Below are 20,801 nucleotides of genomic sequence, written 5' to 3'. Positions count from 1 at the left end.
GGCTCAGGTCACATTAGGGTCCCTCTGGCTGTGTGGGAGGAACAGACTGGGGGGCACAGGGTAGAGGGCGCCCAGGAGGAGGAGACTGCAGTGGTCCAGGCGGGAGGTGACAGCGGCTGGACCAGGGTGGGGGCAGCTCAGTGTCGGGCACATTAAGTTTGAGGGACCCATAGACACCCTGGTGGAGAGTTCAACAGGGTACAGGCTGGAGACCGCGTGCTAGCCACCACAGGGGCAAAAGCAAATAAACGCTCCTCCCCAGCCAGCTCGTCCTTAATTCCTCCACCCGACCACATGCAGGGCCCGGCCTCTCTCTTGGTTCCCACGAGACCGCCTCGGCCCACCCTCACACTGTCCCCTCCCCTCTCACCACCAGCCACAGCCCAACACAGACTGCACGCCCCCAGCTTTCGGAGGACAGGTTTCCAGAAGCCTCTGCCCACCCGCACCACCCGCCCTGCTCCCTGGCCATCACGGCTCGATGCCGCTGCTCATTTGGAATCGTCAGCAAGGAGGGGGGGGCAGAGGCAACCGCAATGCGACGATGCGACGGGGCACTGGGAGATGTCCCCTGGTGTGCGTGACATGCAACCTGGGGGGCATGAATGGGGAAGACAGGATTCATATTCGCAGACGTCCCGATTCCTTACTCAAAACCCTGGAGTGTGATGGGCTCCGAAATGCAGGTTTTTAAAAAGACTGCTGGGAGGTGCGTGTCTGTCACAGAACATCCACGCAGGCTCCCAGGCGGCGCCCTGGAACCAAGCGCTAACATTTCTGCTGCCAAACGTATGAACATCCACGTGGAGCGCGATAAAGACGCCTATAAATAGCCTGGCTTCAGGTCAGCTCTTGGAGCGCCCCCCTCCAACGAGTCACGGCGGGTGACGGCTGGTACTATTACTGATGCCGGCAGTGTTATTTGGATAGCGTCCTGCTGGCGGGCTGTTCTAAGAGGGGAAGTTTTTATGTGCTGAAGCCGGAGGCTCCCCAAAGGCCCAGAAGGGGGAAGCCTGTGCCTCTGATCCGGCTTCACATCCCAGCTCGGCAATTTTCTGACCTCGAGCAACTGACCTCGTTTCTCCGGGTCTCAGTCCCGGGGGATAAGGAAGGCTCTGGTTGTTGCCTATAGGCCTTAAATGAACAATAATGATGACAGCAGTAATAATAATAGGAACTAACCTTTGTTGAGCCCTCTAGGGTCCAGGAAGGTACTGAGCTCTGCAGGGCTGTCGTCTCGTTGATGGAACCCTTGTCACACGCCCGGGAGGCAGCCCAGCTGTTACTGATGCTCTTTTAACAGAGGCCTCGGGAAGGAGCGAGCCGGAGCACCAAGCCCAAGTTTATCTGACACAGGCCTGAAACAGCGTCCACAACTCGGGTCCAGCCTGCCCCCAGGTCAGGTCGACCCGTCCCTGATGCTGAGCCCCTCCCACCACGGGGAGGATTTAGTCAAACATCAACCCTAACCCTGGGGTGTGCTGTCTGTCTTCTTCTTTTTCTTCTTTTTTGTTTTTTTTGAGGAAGACTGGCCCTGAGCTAACATCCGTGCCCATCTTCCTCTACTTTCTATGTGGGACGCCTGCCACAGCATGGCGTGCCAAGCGGCGCCGTGTCCGCACATGGGATCTGAACCAGTGAACCCCAGGCCACGGCAGCGGAACGTGGGCACTTAACCGCTGCACCACCAGGCCAGCCCCATGCTGTCCGTCTTCTCATCGAAGCCTCCTAAACAAGCCCCACGAGGGAGGTGCCATTATTTCACTCCCCAAGTGCGCCCCGACATGTCCCGCCTCAATGGGGAGCCCACACATGCGGCCTCCAGACCACTGCCATCCACCTCCCGACCCGGCCGGCTCTCACGCCACCCGGGATGTGCCAACCTGCTGCCACCATCTAGAACATCCTCTTGCCTCTCCTTTTTCGGTTCCTCTGGAACCTTTGCCTTCCTCTGCGCTCAGAGACAGCACCAGAGGGCACCCCAGGCCTCGAGGACTGAGAGCCATTCAAGCATCAGGACCCAGGCTGATTCTCGACGGTGTCCCGAGGGTCCAGCTCAAGCCTGGCACCGAGCAGCCACTCAACAAACCCAGGCTGCTGTTTGCAAGAGGCAAGGATGGTGGAGCCCGCCTGGAGCAATTGGGCAGGGCCGACCCAAATCTACACACACGCTGCCTCTAGCCCAGGCAAGTCCTCTTGAAGGGATCTGGCCAGTAGAAATGCTCTTGCACAAGGGGCTGAAGGCGTGGATGCAAAAATGTCACGTCGGGGCACCCCTCCCCCCAGCTCTAAAGCCCCCTGCGGCTCCCATCTCACTAAGAATGGAAGCTGAAGTCCTAGGCAGAGACGCAGAATGGAAATTCCAGGGCAACCACGGGTACCGTGAATCAGCTAACAGTGGAGATAAGATGCAACACGAAAATACTCATTAATCTAAAGGACGCAAGAAACGAGGAAAGAAAGGAACAAAGAACACAGGAGATAAACAGAAAACAAATGGCAAGATGGGAGGGTTAAATCCAGCTGCCTCGATAATGACAGTAAACACACACGGTGTCACCGAGGGCCGGCCCCCGCAGGTTTCAACCACCAAGCCTTGGAAATACAGCTGATCCTGAGCGAGGTGTGCCATGAATGAGAAATACATGCCGGATTTCGAAAACTTAGCGTGGAAAAGTAAGAAAGACCGTCTAACAAGCAATGGCAAGTATGGGGAGAAGTTGGAAGCCTGGGGTAAAAGTGACTCAGAATGACACGACCCAGCGATTCCACTCAGAGGGAGGCATCCACAAGAAGTGAAAAAGCACGGACTCACACAGAGGCTTGCGCGCCAACATTCACAGCAGTGAAACAGTCACGCGATGAGGGGCACGTTCCGAGAATGGCGTCGTTAGGCAACTTCACTATTGTGCGAACATCACAGAGTTACTTACGTGAACCGAGATGGGACAGCCTCCCCCACACCTCGGCTCTACAGTGCTGATCTTATGGGACCACCATCGTGTAGGTGGATCATTGTTGACCGAAACGGAATAGCCAAAAGGGGAAAACAACCCAAATGTCCATCCGCAGAGGAATGGATAAACAAAATGTGGTATCTCCAAACAGTGGAATATTATTCAGCCATGAAAAAGAGCAAAGAGCAGACACATGCTACAACGTGGATGAGCCTCAAGGACATCACGCTACGTGAAATAGGCCAGACACAGAAGGATGAATTCTGTGTGATTCCACTTACGTGGCACCTAGAGAAGGAAATTCAGAGGGAGAGAAAGCAGAATAGAAGTTTCTAGCACGTGGGGAGAGGGCATGCTTGATGGGCACAGAGTTTCCATTTGGAATGTTGAAAAAGTTCTGGAAACGGATAGTGGCGACAGCTACCCAACATTGCAAATATTCTCATCACTGAATTGTACACTTAACAATGGCTAAAATGGTAAATTTTATATTATGTGTATTTTACCACAATCAAAAGACTGTAAAATATCTCATTAATGATTTCTATATTGATCACGTGTCGAAATGATAGTATTTTGGATATATATTAGGTTACATAAAATATATTCACATTAATCTTCCTTGTTTCTTTCTACGTGGTGACTAGAATATTTAAAATAATGTGTAAGTGGTTAGCATTTTATTTCCATTGGACAGCAGTGGTCTTAATGTTCCAATTATCAGATGATTATCTAACTATACGCTATCTGCAAGAGATACACTTTAAATATACGGATGCATAGAAGCTTATAGAAAAAACTGGAACTAAACTGAAAAAACATCCATAGGGTGGAGGTCCAATAATTTATGGACGGGGCCGGCCCCATGGCCCAGTGGTTACGTTCGCGCGTTCTGCTTCAGCGGCCCAGGGTTTCGTCGGTTCGAATCCTGAGCGCGGACATGGCGCTGCTCATCAGGCCACGCTGAGGCGGCGTCCCACATGCCACAACTAGAAGGACCCACAACTAAAAATACACAACTATGTACCGGGGGGCTTTGAGGAGAAAAAGAAAAAATAAAATCTTTAAAAAATAATAATAATAATAATAATTTATGGACTACTCCTAGGCTGCTAAAAGAATGGGGATCTATATTGCTGACATGGAAACAATGCTAAATTGCTCAATTTACAAAACTAGGTGTGGAAAAATTCAGACAATACGTGTGATCACAGGAAAAACATATGCATAGAAAAATGGCCTGAGGGGCCAGCCCGGTGGCACAGTGGTTAAGCTCACGTGCTCTGCTTTGGTGGCCCAGGGTTTGCAGGTTCAGATCGTGCACACAGACCTACACACGGCTCACCAAGCCATGCTGAGGCAGCACCCCTCAAGCAAAAAGAGGAAGATTGGCAACAGATGTTAACTCAGGGCCAATCTTCCTTACCAAAAAAAAAGAAGGGGGGGAGGGGATTGAAAGAATGAACCCCAATCTTCTCACAGGGGTCCCCTCTGGGGAGTGGAGGAAGGCAGTACGGTGAAAAGACTTTCCTCGGTTACGTGACTTTTTTCCTTAACAACTAATAATAATTCCTTAATAATTAATGTAGACTTGCCCTTAAATTGCCAACCCCAAAGCCAAGAGTTAAGGAATCTTGTTTCAGCCTCGACATCTGATGTCTCCACTGCATTTGCAGAATGCTTGAAGCAACTCAGAAACCATCCAACAGCCACTCTATACCTGGAGACTCAAACGCGTGGCCCGGAAGCTTGTGAGAAACGCAGCATCTCGGGCCGGTCCCAGACCCACTGGACCAGAACCCGCCTTTTAACAGGATTCCCAAGGAATTCACGGGCACATTCAAGTTCGCGAAACTGCTGATCTAGGGCCCAGCGCCGTCTGCCTGCATCAGCAGGTGCAGAAAAGGCTGGTTAGCAATGACAGTAGCAACAACCGTGATGGGAACACCAAGGGGCATTTATGACGGGCCGCCCACTTGACAATATGTTGTCTCAATAAAGCACCACAACAACCCCACCAGGTGGATACTTTAGGTAGATATCTACGACCCCATATCTGCAACGCCAACCTCCCAAATCTCTAAAAACCACTCTTTTTCTTCCTGACTCACTCAGGGGCAGAGCCAACTGCAATGACTGTCTTTATGTGTCCCTCTGAGCGTCACAGCCACAGATATGTTAGCAGCAGAAATATCTTTGGCTGCAGAAATCTTAGCACACTGGGGGACGGGGACGGGGCGGGCGGGGGGTGGGGGGGCCCGCCTGGCTGGGGGCGTTCCACCATCCAGGGTAAGCTCTGGTCTAAAATATCCTGAATTTCGAAACCCCTACGACGCAGGTTACTGCCATAAACACAGCCCTTCTGTTGTCACGAGACGTCATCTACTTAACCTCCAAGAGGCAGGCCCCTCTGGCTGATGGGGAAACTGAGGCTGGGGGGGGGGGCCTGGTGCCAGGTCCCACAGCGGGCTCGGAGCCCCCACCTTCCAGCCTCCCCGGGTCTTGCTGACTCACACCCGCTCCTCACCCACCCAGGCCTCTCACGAGCTCACAAACACATCCGCTGTCTGGAGGAAGCTGGGGGGGGGGCACGGTTATGTTAATGAAGACACAGCGGAGGAGGGAGGGAGGGAGGGCGCCCTGCTGAGCCCGGGCCTGGGATGGCTCAGCTGAGAGATCCAGGCTGGACCCTAGGCAGAAGGGGGGGCAGGGGGGTGGGGCAGCTTCCAGACTACGGACTGTGGGCTTCCCGGTCTCGGTCCCTGAAACCAGGAAGAAGAGAAGCTTTTATGGCTCAAAAGCCCGGGCGCTGGGGATCCCCACTCTGCCACTGAGCAGCTGGTGACTCTGAGCAAGTCACTTAACGGCTCTGTGCCTCAGTTTCCTCATCTGTAACACAGAGATGCTCAGCGTGCCTACATCCTAAGGCCCGTCTGTGAGCCAGCAACTCAGTACTTGTAAATGGTCTAGACCGGTGGCCGGGGCAGTGCTGGCTATTATGATTGTTGCTACGGTCACGATCCGTGTAAAGCTTTTAACTAGATCCCCCCCCCAACGCCCCCCCATCAAAATTCTTCACCAAATGGTGGGAAAGCCAAGGATGCGTTTCTCCAGGGGAAAGGTCAGTGGCCAGTGAGCAGACCCCAAAAGGACCTGAGACCTCCTTCCCCCAAATTAGGAACCAGCACATGCCCAAAAAAGATAAAAGGGCCCTCGCCCAGCAGGAAGAGGATTGCCAAGCCCCCCACCCTCTCTCTCCCCGTCTCCAAGCAGGTGCACGCCGCCTCCTGAACTCCCCAACCGCACGAACATCTTTCTTCTGCCTTCACACCCCTCTCCTCCTTGCCTCCTGAGCTCAACCTGGTACCACTCTCTCCTGCCTCTTCTAGAACCTTCCTTCGTTCCCTTTAGGTTCCTCACCTGAGCCTCTAAGCCCGCTCGGATCCTAAAAAAAAGCAATCCAACGTGCTTCTCCCCTCACGATCTGTGTGAAGGTCACCTGGTCCCGCATCCATTCAATAAACACCGATTATGGGCTTATTCGGAGTCTGGTCCTGGGGATGAATCCTAACACGGAAATAAACCAAGTGACGTGAAGGAAGTCGGATGGGTCGTCAAGGAAGGCTTCCCGGAGGAGGAGGCACTTAAGCAGAGGCCTGTAAGAGGAGGAGCCCGGAGGAAGGAAGGACTTTGGGAGACCACTGCCCGCAGAGGGCACGGCAGGGGCAAAGGCGGGGGCAGGACGAGCTTGGTGCGTGACCAAGGCAAGGGGAAGGTCAGAGGTGAGCTCAGGAGACGGGCCCAGGCCACCAGACCGGAGGAGCTTTGTGGCAGGAGGGAGTGGGGAGCCATAGAGGGCAGCAAGCTTTTATTTACTCTCTGGACCACAAGAGCTCTCATCTGTCTTCCTTCTTCCCGTCCATCCATCCATGAGACCTCAGCTTCCTTCCTTCCTTCCTTCCATCCATCCATCCACTCATCCACGAGATCTCTCCTTCCTTCCACCCATCCGTGAGACCTCACCTTCCTTCCTTCCTTCCATCCATCCGTGCAGCCATCCTTCCCCTCACCACACTCCAGTCCTCCTCCGGCCCCCACCTACCCATCAACCCAGGAAATCCTTGCTTCCAGAACAGCTGCATCCAGCCCAGGGAGCCCGACCTCAAGTCCACCCAAGCTAAGACATTCTGGAAACTCCCTTCCTTTGCTCCTGAGATGCTGACCGTGCCTGATCCTGACACTCCTCCCTCTTTCTCTGTTTCAGCCAAAGAAGCTTCTGCCCCTACTCGTGGGCAGCCACCCCAGTTGATTCTTGACCCTCTCCCGTCCTCTCCCTGGGACCTCAGTTATCACTCAGAGTCACCGTCCTCCCTCAGGACCCCACAGCCCATTCATTCATTCTCCATCTCTCTCCTCTCTGCATCTCTCCACCAGCCGAGGGGGTGGCAGAGCTTCCTCCCTCGATTTGAGCTCCCCAAACTGCAGACACTTCCCCGTCATCTCAAGAAAGGGCACCTGCCTTTACCCAGCTGCTTGGGCCCACGACCTTGGGTCCTCCTGGACTCCCTCTTTCTCTTACCTCCCATCAACAAAAACGAGGCACCCCGTGTCCCAGCGCCAGTGTCCCGGGCCCCCCTTCCCCATGAAGCTTCAATTAGCCTTTCTGCAAAGCATCCCAGGCTTCTTCTCTCTGCTGAGAATGGCCCTGAGCCCAAAACCTGTCCCCAGAAACCCCCTCCTCCGGGAAGCCTGCCCTGATACCACAACCCACCCCAGAAGCAACGCCTCCTCCTAACCTCCCAGCCCAGCCGGCACTCCTGAAATGCCGCTCCCACCTCTCAGGGAGGAGGGGTGCGTTTGCTGTGCGGGTCCGAAGGAACCAGCAGGATGCTCCAGGATTCAACCCCAGCTCTGCCGGCAGCCGGCTGCGTGACCTCGGGTGAGCTGCCTGACCTTGGGCGAGTCTCTTCACCTTTGCTGCCTCTGTGAGAGGGAGACGGTGGCCACGGGGGGGGGGGGGGGGGGAGGGGGGCAGTGGAGGGGGGGGGTCCCGGGGAGAATTTTAAGCAAACCATGATGACGGCACCCCAGGGTGCACCCCAGCTGGGAGAAGCAACAGACCAGATGGACGAGCAGCAACACGGGGGCCTGAAAGTGGGTGCTGGGCGGAAAAAGACCCCGAAGGAGAAAAACGGCAGGATCCGGTACAGAAGGTAAAAATCCACCACACAGAGAGAAGGATGTTCAGGAGAACAGAGACGCGCGTGAGATGCGCGAGGAGGGGGCGGGGGGTATGAATGAGAATAAAGGGATTTTATATATATAAAAGCATATACTTGTATTTATTTATTTATAACATATAGATTTATCATATTTTTATTATATTGTTAAGTGTAATATTAAACTATTATATAACATATAATATATTATATATATACGCACACGTGCACATGTGTGTATATGTTTGTTTAAAGCAAACTTATGTTAGGAACTCAGTTAAATAAACTCCCAATTCTGCTACAGACTCTGGCCAGGGGCTCGTTAGGCCCAGAATTTGGCTCAGTGGCCCCTGTGATAAATGGAGATACGGCGCCCAGCTTCTTAAAGGTCTAAATGAAAACCCGGGACCCTGGAAGGGGGACGTGCTTAGGGAGGGCAAGGGGCTGGCAGACGCAGGGGGCTCTGCTCATCCCGCTGGGAGACAGAGCTCTGACAGAGAACAAGCCCCCCACGAAACCGCCTGAGACCTCGGGGGCACAGCCTGGAAGGGCCTCAAAACCAGAAGGCCAGGACGGATGAGGGCTCTTCCCGCATTTTTCTCAACTCTTCACCGTCTCTGAAAAGGCAGGCACTCTTACAACCGATGGCTGTGCGGATTCGACGGGATTATAATACGTCTGGCTTCCACTCCCAGCAGCACCTGAGCCCCACCGAGCCTCAGTTTCCCAGCTGAGCAGGGGGCGGGCCACAGTCCTGAGCTGCCCCACGGGCTCCGATTCATCCCCTCTCTGGAGAGCTCCCAGGGAGCACGCACGGGGCACCAGGGGGCAGGCGAGGGCAGGTCGGGCGACGTCCTCGGAACAAGGGTCAAGTGTGGCTGGGGGCCTCCCAGGAGATCGGACCGGGTGGGGCCCTGGGACTGGCATTTTTAACAAACATCTCTGGCGATTTGGAATCAGGTGGTCGCCTTCTGAGAAACAGAAGAAGGACTCCAAACACGGAGCTCCCTACTCCTCTTTCTCCACCCATGTGACGCATCCATCATTCCATTTGGTCCATCAGTCAGTCAACAAACACCTATGGGGCTCCTACTGAGAACATGGGGCATGTCGTTTCTCTCCTTCTGCTGTTTAGCATCTAGTGAGAAAGCCAGACCTGAAGAAAAGCTCAGGGGTGACCTACAACATCCTAATGGGGCTACAGTAAAGTGGGGGGGGGGGTCCCTAGACCAGGGGGCTGGGGGCTGGGATGGGCATCCAGGGGACGGACGGGCATTGGATGATAAGACCTTGTGGCCCAGGCGGCGGCGGGGGATCCTCTCTCTCCTGAGAGAAAAGAGGTAAAACCCTGCCTGGAATCCTGCTCAGGGGGAAAAAGGCAGGCCCTCCTGACGGCCACAGCAACAGGACTCCAAGCGACAATGCTGGGCCAGAGACGTGAACCCAAAGGACCACACGCTGTGGGAGCCCGAGTCTGCGAAATGCGAAAAGAGGTGACGCGGACCCAGAAGACGGAGCGGGCCAGGGGCGCTTCTGGGAGGGGGTGTCAACTAGGAAGGAGACACTGTGGCCACGATGTGTATGTCCTGGATCTTGATAGGGATGTGGGTTACACGGTGGCCACGTTTGCTAAGATGGGCACTCAAACTGCGTATTTTGCTGCTTGTAAATTACACTTTGGTGAGCAAGGGCTGGGGGGACACAGACATGCGTGGACACACGAGCGGGAGGTCGCTGGGCACATTCTGGAGAGAGAAGCGAGGCCAAGCCCAGGGGAGCCGGGCATGAGAGGCTGAGAGCTAAGAGCTGAGAGCTCCTCCAGGGCGCCCTCCTGGCCGGGGGGGCTCGGCATCGTGCACACCAGGGAAGGGCAAGAGGTCACAGCCACCCCAGCACCACACGGTGCACAAGTGGCAGCACCCGGGTTCTGCAAAGGGGGCTCCAGGGGGCTTCGACCTGCGGGTGTCCCGGGGGACGGGGTCACCCTTCACCCCCAGGCTGTGGAGCCCACCAGGGACTCCCTCCAGGGCCCCGAGGTCATTAATGAGGGTCCCACAGCCACAGACAGACGTCCCTCCTCATTCTGCTTCAAGGCTGCCAGGCTGGGACGCAGGGGACATAGGAGGCTGGTGCAACGGGGGAGGGGCGTCATCCAGAAGTCAACAGCCCCTTCCGGCCCCTCCAAGCATGAGAAGCACCTCAAAGGGGAAGTGCAGAGGGATGGACTGGGCAAGAGGAGGGGACGAAGGCCACCAAGCCTGGCTGGGGAGCTCCAGGGACATCAGCCCTTCCTCTGACCCTCTTTTTTTTTTTTTTCCTTTTTGAGGAAGATTGGCCCTGAGCTAACATCTGCCACCAATCATCCTCTTTTTGCTGAGGAAGACTGGCCCTGAGCTAACATCCGTGCCCATCTTCCTCTACTTTATATGTGGGACGCCTACCACAGCATGGCTTGCCAAGCGGTGCCATGTCTGCACCCGGGATCCCAACCAGAGAACCCCAGGCTGCTGAAGTGGAGTGCGTGAACTTAACCGCTGTGCCACCAGGCTGGCCCCCTCCCCTGACCCTCTTTACCTTGAAAATAGCAGCTGGTTACGCCCCCCTCAGAGTACACACAGAAATAATAACTAACAGGGACCACAATAATGACCGCGACCTCCTGCTGAGCGCTTACTCTGAGCCAGGCACTTGCGAAACACTTTTCCACGTGGGACCTTATTTAATTGGAGCAAAGGCTCTCGAAAGAAGCACTGACTATTATTCTCGTCCTTCCGGTTCTCTGACCTGAGATTAGAGAAGGGAAGTCACCTGCCCCCACATCACAAGGTTAGAAAAGGCAGAAAGAGGACTTGAACTCAGGTGGCTGACCCCATCACCCCTCAGCTCCGGGGTCATCCTAAACATCCCCCTGTCACCGGCCCAACTCCTCCGACTCGCCCTTTCCAGGGATGATGTCTGCGGAAAACATCAGGACTGGTGCTGACGCGGCACACATCCGGGCGTAAATCCCCAAGCCCGTGGGATGAGAAACAGGCCCCAGGGTGCGAGGCCTGGGGCGGCCAAGACAGGGACCTCACCAAGGTCCCACAGAAGGGAGCGCACAGAAAGCCCACTCTCTGTTGCCTTGGTTTCCCCAATCTGGGAAATGGGCTTGATGCCACCCCCCCTCACAGAACAGGCCGGATGCTGGAGGTAGTGAAACAGATTCTGGACCCCGGAGATAACAACACCATCAGTGACAATAACAACACAGCTGAAAGGATGTGAGGTCTGGAATTTGGGGAAGGGGGTGGGGTCCCAGATCAAAAAAGATGATCAGAAAATGGCTGAAGCTGGCGAGGGGGACACAGGGGCTGCTTACGCCATCCTCCCAAGTCCTCCCGGGCGCTTGAACATTTCCACGAGAAAAAGTTAAAATAACAAGAACGAGCAAAGCGAACTTCCCCGACACTCCTTCGAGCCGGACCCGCCACCAAAGCTTTCCGCCTCTTCGCTCATGGAAGCCCACGACGACCCCAGGAGGGAGTTCTGTTACAGACGAGGAAACTGAGGCTCAAAGGGGATAAGATTGACTTGGACCTTGGCTTCCGTTTAAGATGCCAACATTGGGGGCCGGCCCGGTGGCTCAGCGGTTAAGTTCACACGTTCCGCTTTGGTGGCCTGGGGTTCGCCGGTTCGGATCCCGGGTGCGGACATAGCACCGCTTGGGACGCCATGCTGTGGCAGGCGTGACACATATACAGTAGAGGAAGATGGGCACGGATGTTAGCTCAGGGCCAGTCTTCCTCAGCAAAAAGAGGAGGATTGGTAGCAGTTAGCTCAGGGCTAATCTTCCTCAAAAAACAAAAAAAGGTGCCAACATCGATTGCCTAGGGTTTAGGAGAAGGTAATAAGGACTTGGGTGCCTGACCCCCTGGGAGACTCTGCCACTTCTCTCCATCATCGTCATCGTCATCATCATCATCGCAGCCACTAACGCTGTCTGGGCACCTGTTCTAAGCCAGGCCTTGTGTCACACATTGGACATCCGTGAGCACATGGATGGTGGGCCTCCTGCCATTCCCACTGTTCCAGTTGAGGAACCTGAGGCCCAGAGCAGGGACCTCCACCGTGCCTGATGCCCCCGCACCTGCTCTGTGCCTGTTGCTCCCGTGTGCTTTAGGCCAGTGCTGTCCCCATGTGTCCTTCGGGAAGACAACGGGGACCTTTCAGAGTGGAGTCTGGGACCCACGAGAAAGCAGGAATCATAGTGAAGATCACAGCAACGTCACTTGCCAGTTCCTGAGAGCTGACCCCACGCCTGGCCTGGGAGGGTGCCGGTCCACTTGGCCCTCACAGCAGACCTCACGAGGGAGCCACCACGGGCCCATTTTACACACGAGGAAACCCAGACCCAGACAAGGGATCCGTTGCCCAGGGTGAGGCTGCAAGTGAGTGGAAAAGCCAGCATTCCCTCCCACGCCTGCCAATACGGTGTACACAGCCCAGAATGAGGGGGTTCCTTGCCTGTAGTCATTCAGCCAGCAAGTGGCAGAGCCAGGATTCGAACCAACAGACAGGCAGCTTCCAGAACCCACGGTCTTGACCTCCACACCATGTGGCACGCACACGATGCAGGCTATGGGCAGGAGGAACAAGCAAAGACCCCGGGATAGACAGATGGATGAAGTGAACAGCAGGGGGCACGACTTCCGTCCTTCCTTCCTTCCTTCCTTCCTTCCAAGTGGCAGGCCCTGGACCCAGCAATCCCACTTCCAGCTTATCCCACTGGCATCCCCATTTCCCAGTAGGACAAGTGGATGCATGCCTCCCGGCTCTGTGTGGGTTTGGAAACACCCCCACGTTGGTGTTAAGTTGACGAGGATTCACCCACACGGCGGAATACCACGCAGCCAAGAAAAAGATGGAGGCAACCCTCCGAGGACCGTGTCATAGGGTCTCCCAGGGAAATGGAGGGCAGAAGCAACATGCAGAACAATGGGAAGAGCGTGCTACCTCCGTACCTGTGTACAAGAAATATTCTGGAAGATATACACATGCACATAAACGTGTGTGCACAGAACAATGGGACAAGGTGCTGCCTCTGGGAAGGTGAGCTGGGGGACCAGTGATGCCGGAGAAGATGGAGGGGGAGACGCACTATGGTCAGCATTTTCAATTTGTCCCCTGCATGTGTCACTTAGGAACAAAGAGACAGAGAGAAGGAAGTTGCTTCTCCCCCGGATCCTTCCCAGACCACCCAGAATTCAGGAAACCCCAGAGCAGCGAATCCAGCCCTGAAGACAACACTTCTCTGGAGCCTCCTCCCGGACCAGGTCCCAGGGCCCCGGCACACAGTAGGCCTGCAGGAAGTTTCACTGGGAACAATTAAAGAAACGAAGCCACTCTCTCTCGCTTCTCCTGCCAACAGATCCCCAGCACCGTGAACACACAAACACAATTGTCCCCACCCTGGTAATGTCTTCGAAAACTCTCTCCTTCCATTGGTGGGGTAAACGTGCATGTCACCGAGACACAAAGGCTCCAGTGAATGGGGACATAAGTCTAAGGGTGGTATTCCGGGCAGGGGGAGTTCTAGGGGAAGAATGAGGAGGGCGTCCTTGGGGACAAGTCAACCCACTCTTTCCCATGTGCCTCTGGTGTGACACACCCTACTCCGGGGAGCCAAGCCAGGCAGGCCCTGTGCCCTGAGCTCAGCCGAGAACCGGGAGTCAGTGGCAGGCAACCCATTCTCATGGGGGGGCGGGGCGGGTGGTTTACATGGTGGCCAGCAGCTCAGGCAACTTGCTGTCCAGGGAGGGTGCCCAGGGCGGGGAAGGCCCCCCGGGGACGAGGGCCACACAGCCATGCCCCCCAGCCGTCTCCCCTGCGGGGCGGCAGAGGGAGAAAGGCAGCCCCCCTCACCGCTTTCCAGGCCTGGGCCGGCTGGAAAGGAATGCCATGTCTTCCTGTTTCCAATTAACTTCCCCCCACCAGCAGCCCTCCACATTCTTGAGACCAGGAGTCAAGACGGCCACGGGGGAGGGCTGGGGGGGGCCTGGCGGGAACTCCGCTGGTGGCAGGCCCTGGAGTTAAAAGGTGGCCCCCAGGAACCTGGGGGACCCTCCCTGAGACCCCAGGACCCCACCCGCCAAGCTCCAGGGCTCGGCACTGACCCCTCGGCCCTTTCACAGCCTCTTGGAGGTGGTAGGGGGAAGAGCCCACATCCTAAGGGAAGGTTGGAGAAGGCCCCAGAGGCCTCTGGGAAGGAAGTCAGCAGGAATGGGGGCAGGGCACAGGCCTGACCCTCTTGGGCCTTATTCATACTCCCCCCCCCCAAAAAAAAATCAGTTTCTACTTTCCGGAAACAGCCTCGAGAGACCTGTCTCCCCACAGCCCCTCTCCCGCTGCCCACCAGGAATTATGACTTACGCCTGTCATCTTAGGAAGGAAGATATGTGCACATCAAGCAGAGGACAACAGTGGGGGGCGGGGGCAGGGGCTCCCTCAAAATGCTGTCTCCCCAGTCCTCCTGACAAATATGGAGCCCCTCTCCCAGCCAGCAGCAGCCTCAGCCGCCTGGGCTGGAGGCCTCTCTCAGCCCCTGGAACAAGCTTGCCCTGAACTCCACTGTCCCCATCTGTAAAAGGGGAAGATCAGCTGTATGACCTCCCTCACCAGGTCAGCGGGGTCCTCCACAGCCCCTCTGCCTCAGCCCACCCCCCAAATGTTTGTTCAGGACCAGGAAGTGCTGCAGGGGGAGGGTCCCAGTCCAGAGAGCTGGAAGGGGGACTGTCCCCCCCCAAGCAGGATTATTCACAGCCAGCCCTCGCCCATCGCCCACCCCAGAGGATTCCTCCGGGGTGGACACCTGCTCCTACTCACCCCAAAATGTCCAGCCAGCACCCCACATTCCTCCCCACCCCTGCAGGGCACACGAGACCCCGTCCGCTGAATGAGAAACAGAAATAACACGCCGGGTAACCCTTTCTCCCACCTCGAGGTCACTAAGGGAACTATAATCATCCCCTCTACAGATGAGGAAACTGAGGACCAGTGAGTTCAATGAGCTGCCCAAGGTGGGACACGGGGTGTGACACCCAGGCGAGGGGAGAAGGCCCAGCTGCCTGCGGGCGCCAAGGAAGGTCACGGTGCAGAGTGACCAGGAAGGTCCCCATGGGCTCAGCTTCGCGCGCAGCAGGCTGAGCCCCAGCTCAGGGGGAGCAGGAGGAGGATGAAAGCGGGGCCGGCTCGCAGGTGCCCCCCCGACCCCTACCCAGCCAGGCCTGGGGCCCCCCTTCCCCTGACTCACACACCTCCCACTCTCACCTGCTCCAGCCACAGCTGAAATCCTGCCCTCAGCCCAGCTTCCAGGCGCCCCCACCCCTTCCGCCAACCAGTACTCGGGGGGGAAAAAACCCAACGGCTCCTTCCAGGGTATAATCTATATTTGAAATCCAGGGTGACCGAAGTCAAAGGGACACAGCGCCAAAGAGGGGTGCAGGAGAACCTAACAGCTTTGAGCTGAGCTGGAGAAACTTGAGACGGTTACCAGTCCAGGCTGTGTGACCTTGAGCAAACCACTTCACCTCTCTGAGCCTCCATTAGCCTGTCTGCAAAATGGGGATCCTAACTGTCCCCACTTCCTCCCCGGGGGTTGTGGGGGGTTGTGGCCCGACGGAAAAGCACTCAGCAGGAGGCGATCCATAAGGCTCCCTGAGTAGGGAGATGTTGTTATTTCCGGCATCGAGGAGTGGGGGAGCTATGGGGGAGGGTGGGGTAGGTAAACAGGCCCTTAAGTCCCCAGGGACACAGGCCAGGGGAAGGGGGTGGTTCCTGAGCTGTCCACCTCCCCTGTTCTCCCCACCCCTCCCTCCAGAGGTCAGAGTTGACCGAGCCCCCCCCCAACGTCACCCCAGGGAGAGACTGAAAAGTGCAGACAACTTATCCTAAACCCCAGGGTACACCACGCGTCCCCGCCAAGCGCCCCCGGGAAAGGAGGGGAGGGCTGGGTGCCAAAAGGGGCTGACTGTGCGCACAGGAGCGCGCGGCACGGGCTGCAGCACCCCCCCCCCCGGGGCCTGGGGGACCCCAAGAGGGCTGCGACCTGTCACCCCGGCCGCCCCGGGAGAGCTGACAGGGCGGCCTCTGACCCCACCTCCCGGGCAGTTCAGCTGCTCACAACCACAAAGCAAAACAAAGGGGCGCGGAGAGGAAGGGGCCTCGGTGTCCTCCAATCCCAGCCGCGCCCGCCCGCCCGCGCGCCCGGCTCGCCGCTGGCCGCCGACCAAGGCCCGCTGCCCCCGGGCGGGCTCCTGTCGCCCCGCGGCCGCCCCGTGACAGGAGCCCCGGGGACGCAGGCGAGGGGCAGCCGGGGATGGGGGAGCCAGATGGCTGCATCCCTGCCCCCTCCCCTCCATCCCTGCCTCGGTGCCCGCGGCCCGGCCGCGCTCCGCAGGGGCCCGGCTCGCCCGGGCGCACCCCGGGGAACGGCTGCCTTTGTCTAAAGGTCACACCACCCGAGCGCGGTGCCCGGGGCCGGGCCTGCTGCTCCCATTCCCAGCCGAGGGGGTGGAACCGGGGGCCGCCCCAAATCTCGGGAGGTGACAGGGGTAAGGCTCCCCTCCCTCCACCTCCACCACCACCCCCCCACCACCACCCCGGAACGGCCCCCCTCCGGGACCAGCCCGCCAGCGGGGGCGGGGGGTCCCCTCCTTCCACGGCTGGGGGGTGGGGGACCAAGGCAACCCCTTTCATTGTGTCGGGGCGGCGAGGAGGGGGGAGACCCAGGGGCCTCCTTCCGCATCCCCCCCTCCCCAGCTCGCCCGAGGCCCCGTTTCTCCCCGGCGCCCCCCGAGAGGGATGTGGGGAGGGGGCGCACGGGCCGGGGACACGGAGGCTCGGGGCGTCTGGCCGGGAAACCGCCATCCGCTGCCCCCCACGGCCCTCCGCTTCCCCGAAAGGCGGGGAGCCGGGCGAGAGGGGAGGGGGGGCCCCGGGCGGGGGGAGGGGGTCTCCGCGCCCCTCCCCCCCGTGGCACGTTCGGTCTCGTTTTTCCGACGCTCCATTGTATCCCCGGCAGCCGGCGGGAGGGCCGGGGAGGCACCGGGCGCCGGGTTTGGGCAAGGGAGCCCCGTGGGGGGGGGGGTCCCCGCAGGATCGGGGCGGCGGTGATGGTGGGAGAGGATGCAGGGGGTGGGGGGGGGCGGCCGGGGGTGGGGGGGGGTGCGCGCAGCCCAGAAAAAAAAAAAAAGAAAGAAAAAAAGGAGGCAGCGGGCGCTGCGCCCCGGTTGGGGGGCTGCGTGTGCGAGTGTCGGGGGGGTGGGTTCGGCCCCGGCTCCGGCTCCCCCCACATACACCCTCGCCGCCAACCCCCACTCCCCCCCTCGCTTTTGCGCCCTGTCACAGCCCCGACTCGCAGGTAGAGAGAGTTAAGAGATTTAAAGAGAAATTGCTACATTGTGAGAAACTCACCCTGATGTTTGAGCAGCCGTCGGCGCGGGGTCTCCGAGACGGCCCCGCACGGGCTGCAAAGGGAGGACCCAGAAGGGGCCGACCGGCCGGGCCGGTCAGCGCACTGCCTGATCGCATGGCGGCCGCCCGGCAGCCTCCGCCGGGCCCCTGCCGCCGCCCCGCGCCGCGGCCCGGGCGTCCCGGACCCCGCGCGCGCGCTCCGGGGAGGACCCCTCGGGTTTGCAAAAAAAAAAAAAAAAAAAAAAAAAATTTTTTTTTTAATTAAATGCAAAAGCAAAAAAAAAAAAACCCTTGCAGGTTTTGTGTTCCGCCCCCCCCCTTCCTCCACCGCCTCCTCCTCCTCCTCCTCCTCCCTCCCTCCCTCCCTCCCTCCGCCCTCGCCGGGGGACGGGCTTGCGGGAGGCTCCGCCCCGAGGCTCCGCAAACCAGCCCCGGCTGCCGGCGCCGAGCGGCGGGCACTGGAGCGAATGGGAGGCTGCGGAGGCCTCCGGGAGGGTGCCCTCCGTGCCGGCGCCGCCCCCACCTCCCCAGCGCAGGTCCCCGGGGTTCGGGGGCGCGCCTTCCCAGGCTCCGGTGGAGGCGGCCGGCTGGCTCGAGTGATGCTCCGGGTTGGAGGGGGAAGGCGAAAGGGATGGGCGCACCCAGATCCCCGGAGCCCGGCCCGGCTGGGGAGGGGGCGCCGTGCGCCCTGGGCGCGCCCCCCCGGCGCAGGGGGACGATCGCTGGGCGGGAGAGACGCGCCCAGGGCGAGCGCCGAAGGTTCGAAAAGGTAGCGGGGGTCGAGGATGGAGAAGGAGGGGAGGCCGCGCGGGTGGAACCGCGAAGGACCTGGGAGTCGGAGCCAAAAAGGGTGGAAGGTGGCGGAGGCTTTGGGGCGACTGGCCAGGCCCCCCGGGCGTGGCTGGATCACTCACCCGCCTCGATCGTGGCCGAGCTGCCCCGGCCCCGGGGAGGGCGCCGGGGACGCAGGTCCCTCCTGCCTCTGAGGCTCCTCGAGGCCTCTCGGACCGCGCCCAAGAGATTCCCAGAAGCCCCGGGACGTCTCGGTGGTGTTGGGTCCGTTTCCGCCCCACCAGGCCGTGAACGCCTGGCGGGGGGGACGCTTAGATTCATGCTTTCATTCAGGGAACGCTGGGTGAGCGCCTACTGTGTGCCCCGCGCCGTGCTGGGGGCCTAGCGGGGACCCAGACAGCCCAGACCTGCCCTCCCCGGGCGCACAGGCCAGGGGGACTTATAGTCTGGTGTCTTAATATCCTGTGTCTCCCCAGTGCCCTAGAAAGGCTTCGTGCATACAGAAGCCGCTCAATAAATGTGTATTCAATAAATGCGTGATTGAGACATTTCTCTGTTTTAAGCTTTAACACTTATCCTGGTATCTTGGTGGTGCTACCCGTATTATTTAAGAAACCTCAGAGGTGAAGAGGTCTGACTCAAACCCGTGAGCCCCTAGTTCACATCCTGCCTTGGCCACTTCCGTGCTGTGTGACCTTGGGCAAGTTACTTCACCTCTCCGGGCCTCCATTTCCTCCTCTCTAAATAACAGGCCTCACCTCATAGGGTCATTAGGAGGAAATGAGCTATGACGGAGAGCAGAGCCTGACAGGAAGTGCCAGATGAGCGCTCTCTGTTATTATTGACTGTTCCATACAAAGGAAACGTGATCAATGCCAGAAGTGGACACATTATGGGTTGCCCTGAACGAACGCAAGACAGCGGCCCATCTGTAACCTACACGGTGGTCCTCTGAGGCCCGCTGGAGGTATGTGACCCTTCAGGAAACAGCAATATGCAGGTTTATTTTTGTGTGGCTTGTCCCGTTTGCTACATCTGAGCCCATTGGACAAGACGCAGGGAGTGCGCATTAACTGAGGGCTGAGCACGGTGTTTCCGGTCCTCAGTCCTGCCCACCAGGAAGAGAACCCTCTAGAAACTCTTAGTTACTCCCATCTTACCACGTAGAAAACCAAACTGGCTCCGAGAGGGGAGGGTTTGGCCCAAGGTCACGCAACCAAGAAGTGGGGCCTGAGCTGAGCCCGGTGGCACTGGTGTCTCTGTCGTAGCTGCCAGCCCCCGAGGACTGAGTGGCTCAAAGTGAGCAGACTTGAAGCACTTGGGGGGGGGGGGGCGACTGTCCACGTTTATTCATTCATACAGGAGATACTGTTCCCGGATCTGGTGAGTGCCAGGGGTCTCGTAGTGACCAGACCCCTCCCCACCGGCACACGCACACAGCTCTGTTAGGGAACACAGACAATAAGCAAGGAAGCGAATAAGTCACGGAGCCTCAGTTTCCCCCCTCCACCAGCCCTCCCTGGCAGGTGCCAGCTTGCTCTGCTGCCCCTCGAGAATGGTGCCTGGCACTTAGTGCTCCAGAAAGTTCTGCTGAACAGAGATGAGCCGTACCCACCCTCCCATAGGCACACCTGACCTGGAGAGGTGGTCATGAGGCCATGCCACTGGGAACCGGCCTCGCCGAGTGTGAAGGGAGCCAACAAAAGGCCGGCCCCAAACCCAGCCACGGCTGGCACAGCCCCGGAGGACCCGACGTCCAAGGCCAGTGTAGGGGTCAGTTAGGACCCACGTGGAAAGAGACCTGCTGGCCTTTGGGGGTGACACACCCCTTCCTTTTGAGAATCTGATGCAAGTGGTGAGTTCCAGGGTAAGAAGCGAGCTGGCAGTGAAACCTGGATCGGTTCAGCGACTGGCCCGGGGCTCCTGAGCCAGGGTGAGGACTAACTCAGTACACCCAGGTCTTCTGTCACCAATTTTGTCTCTGAGTCACCAGACGGACCTGGGGCACGTCCCTTCTCCAGCTCCTGCGTTTTCTCATCTGTCCAATGGGGGTGCATAGTCAGGCACTGAAATCTGCCCCCACAAACGTTTTATTATGAAAATTTTCAAACATGGAAAAGCAGAAGAAATATTACAGGGAACACCTAAATCCCCAACCCCTAGGTTCGCCCATCAGCAGGTCACTCTCCTTGCTTATCACACATCTGTGCATCTATCCATCCATCAAATCCATCTTATTTTTCGATGCATTGTGGATATCTGTTCAAGGTAATCCTATCTAACTCCCCAGTCTGATAACCATAATAACAACCCCCTGGGGAAGGTGCCGCCTCTCATTTAAATCTCAACACTAGCCTTTTTTTGTGAAGGAGAAACAGGT

At 58.0% G+C, this 20,801-nt stretch overlaps 1 protein-coding gene across 4 annotated transcripts in view; it reads right to left on the bottom strand.

Annotated features, from left to right (window-relative positions):
* Positions 1–18,677, bottom strand: part of BICRA (BRD4 interacting chromatin remodeling complex associated protein) — a 77,760-nt gene extending 59,083 nt beyond the window's left edge. For 3 of the 4 annotated variants that reach the window (XM_070558064.1, XM_070558067.1, XM_070558066.1), the window contains exon 1: positions 17,630–17,769. The gene's annotated coding sequence lies outside the window, so the exon portion shown is untranslated. Of the gene's footprint in view, positions 1–17,629; positions 17,770–18,543 lie in introns of those variants that run through there. The other variant, XM_070558065.1, reaches the window with a different exon arrangement.
* Between the last annotated feature and the right edge of the window lie 2,124 nt (positions 18,678–20,801).

This window comes from Equus przewalskii, chromosome 9 (assembly GCF_037783145.1).
Source record: "Equus przewalskii isolate Varuska chromosome 9, EquPr2, whole genome shotgun sequence".
NCBI classification, from domain to species: Eukaryota; Metazoa; Chordata; class Mammalia; order Perissodactyla; family Equidae; genus Equus; species Equus przewalskii.
The sequence above is the reverse complement of the archived record's forward strand: the minus strand, read 5'-3'. Positions and strand labels throughout refer to the sequence as shown.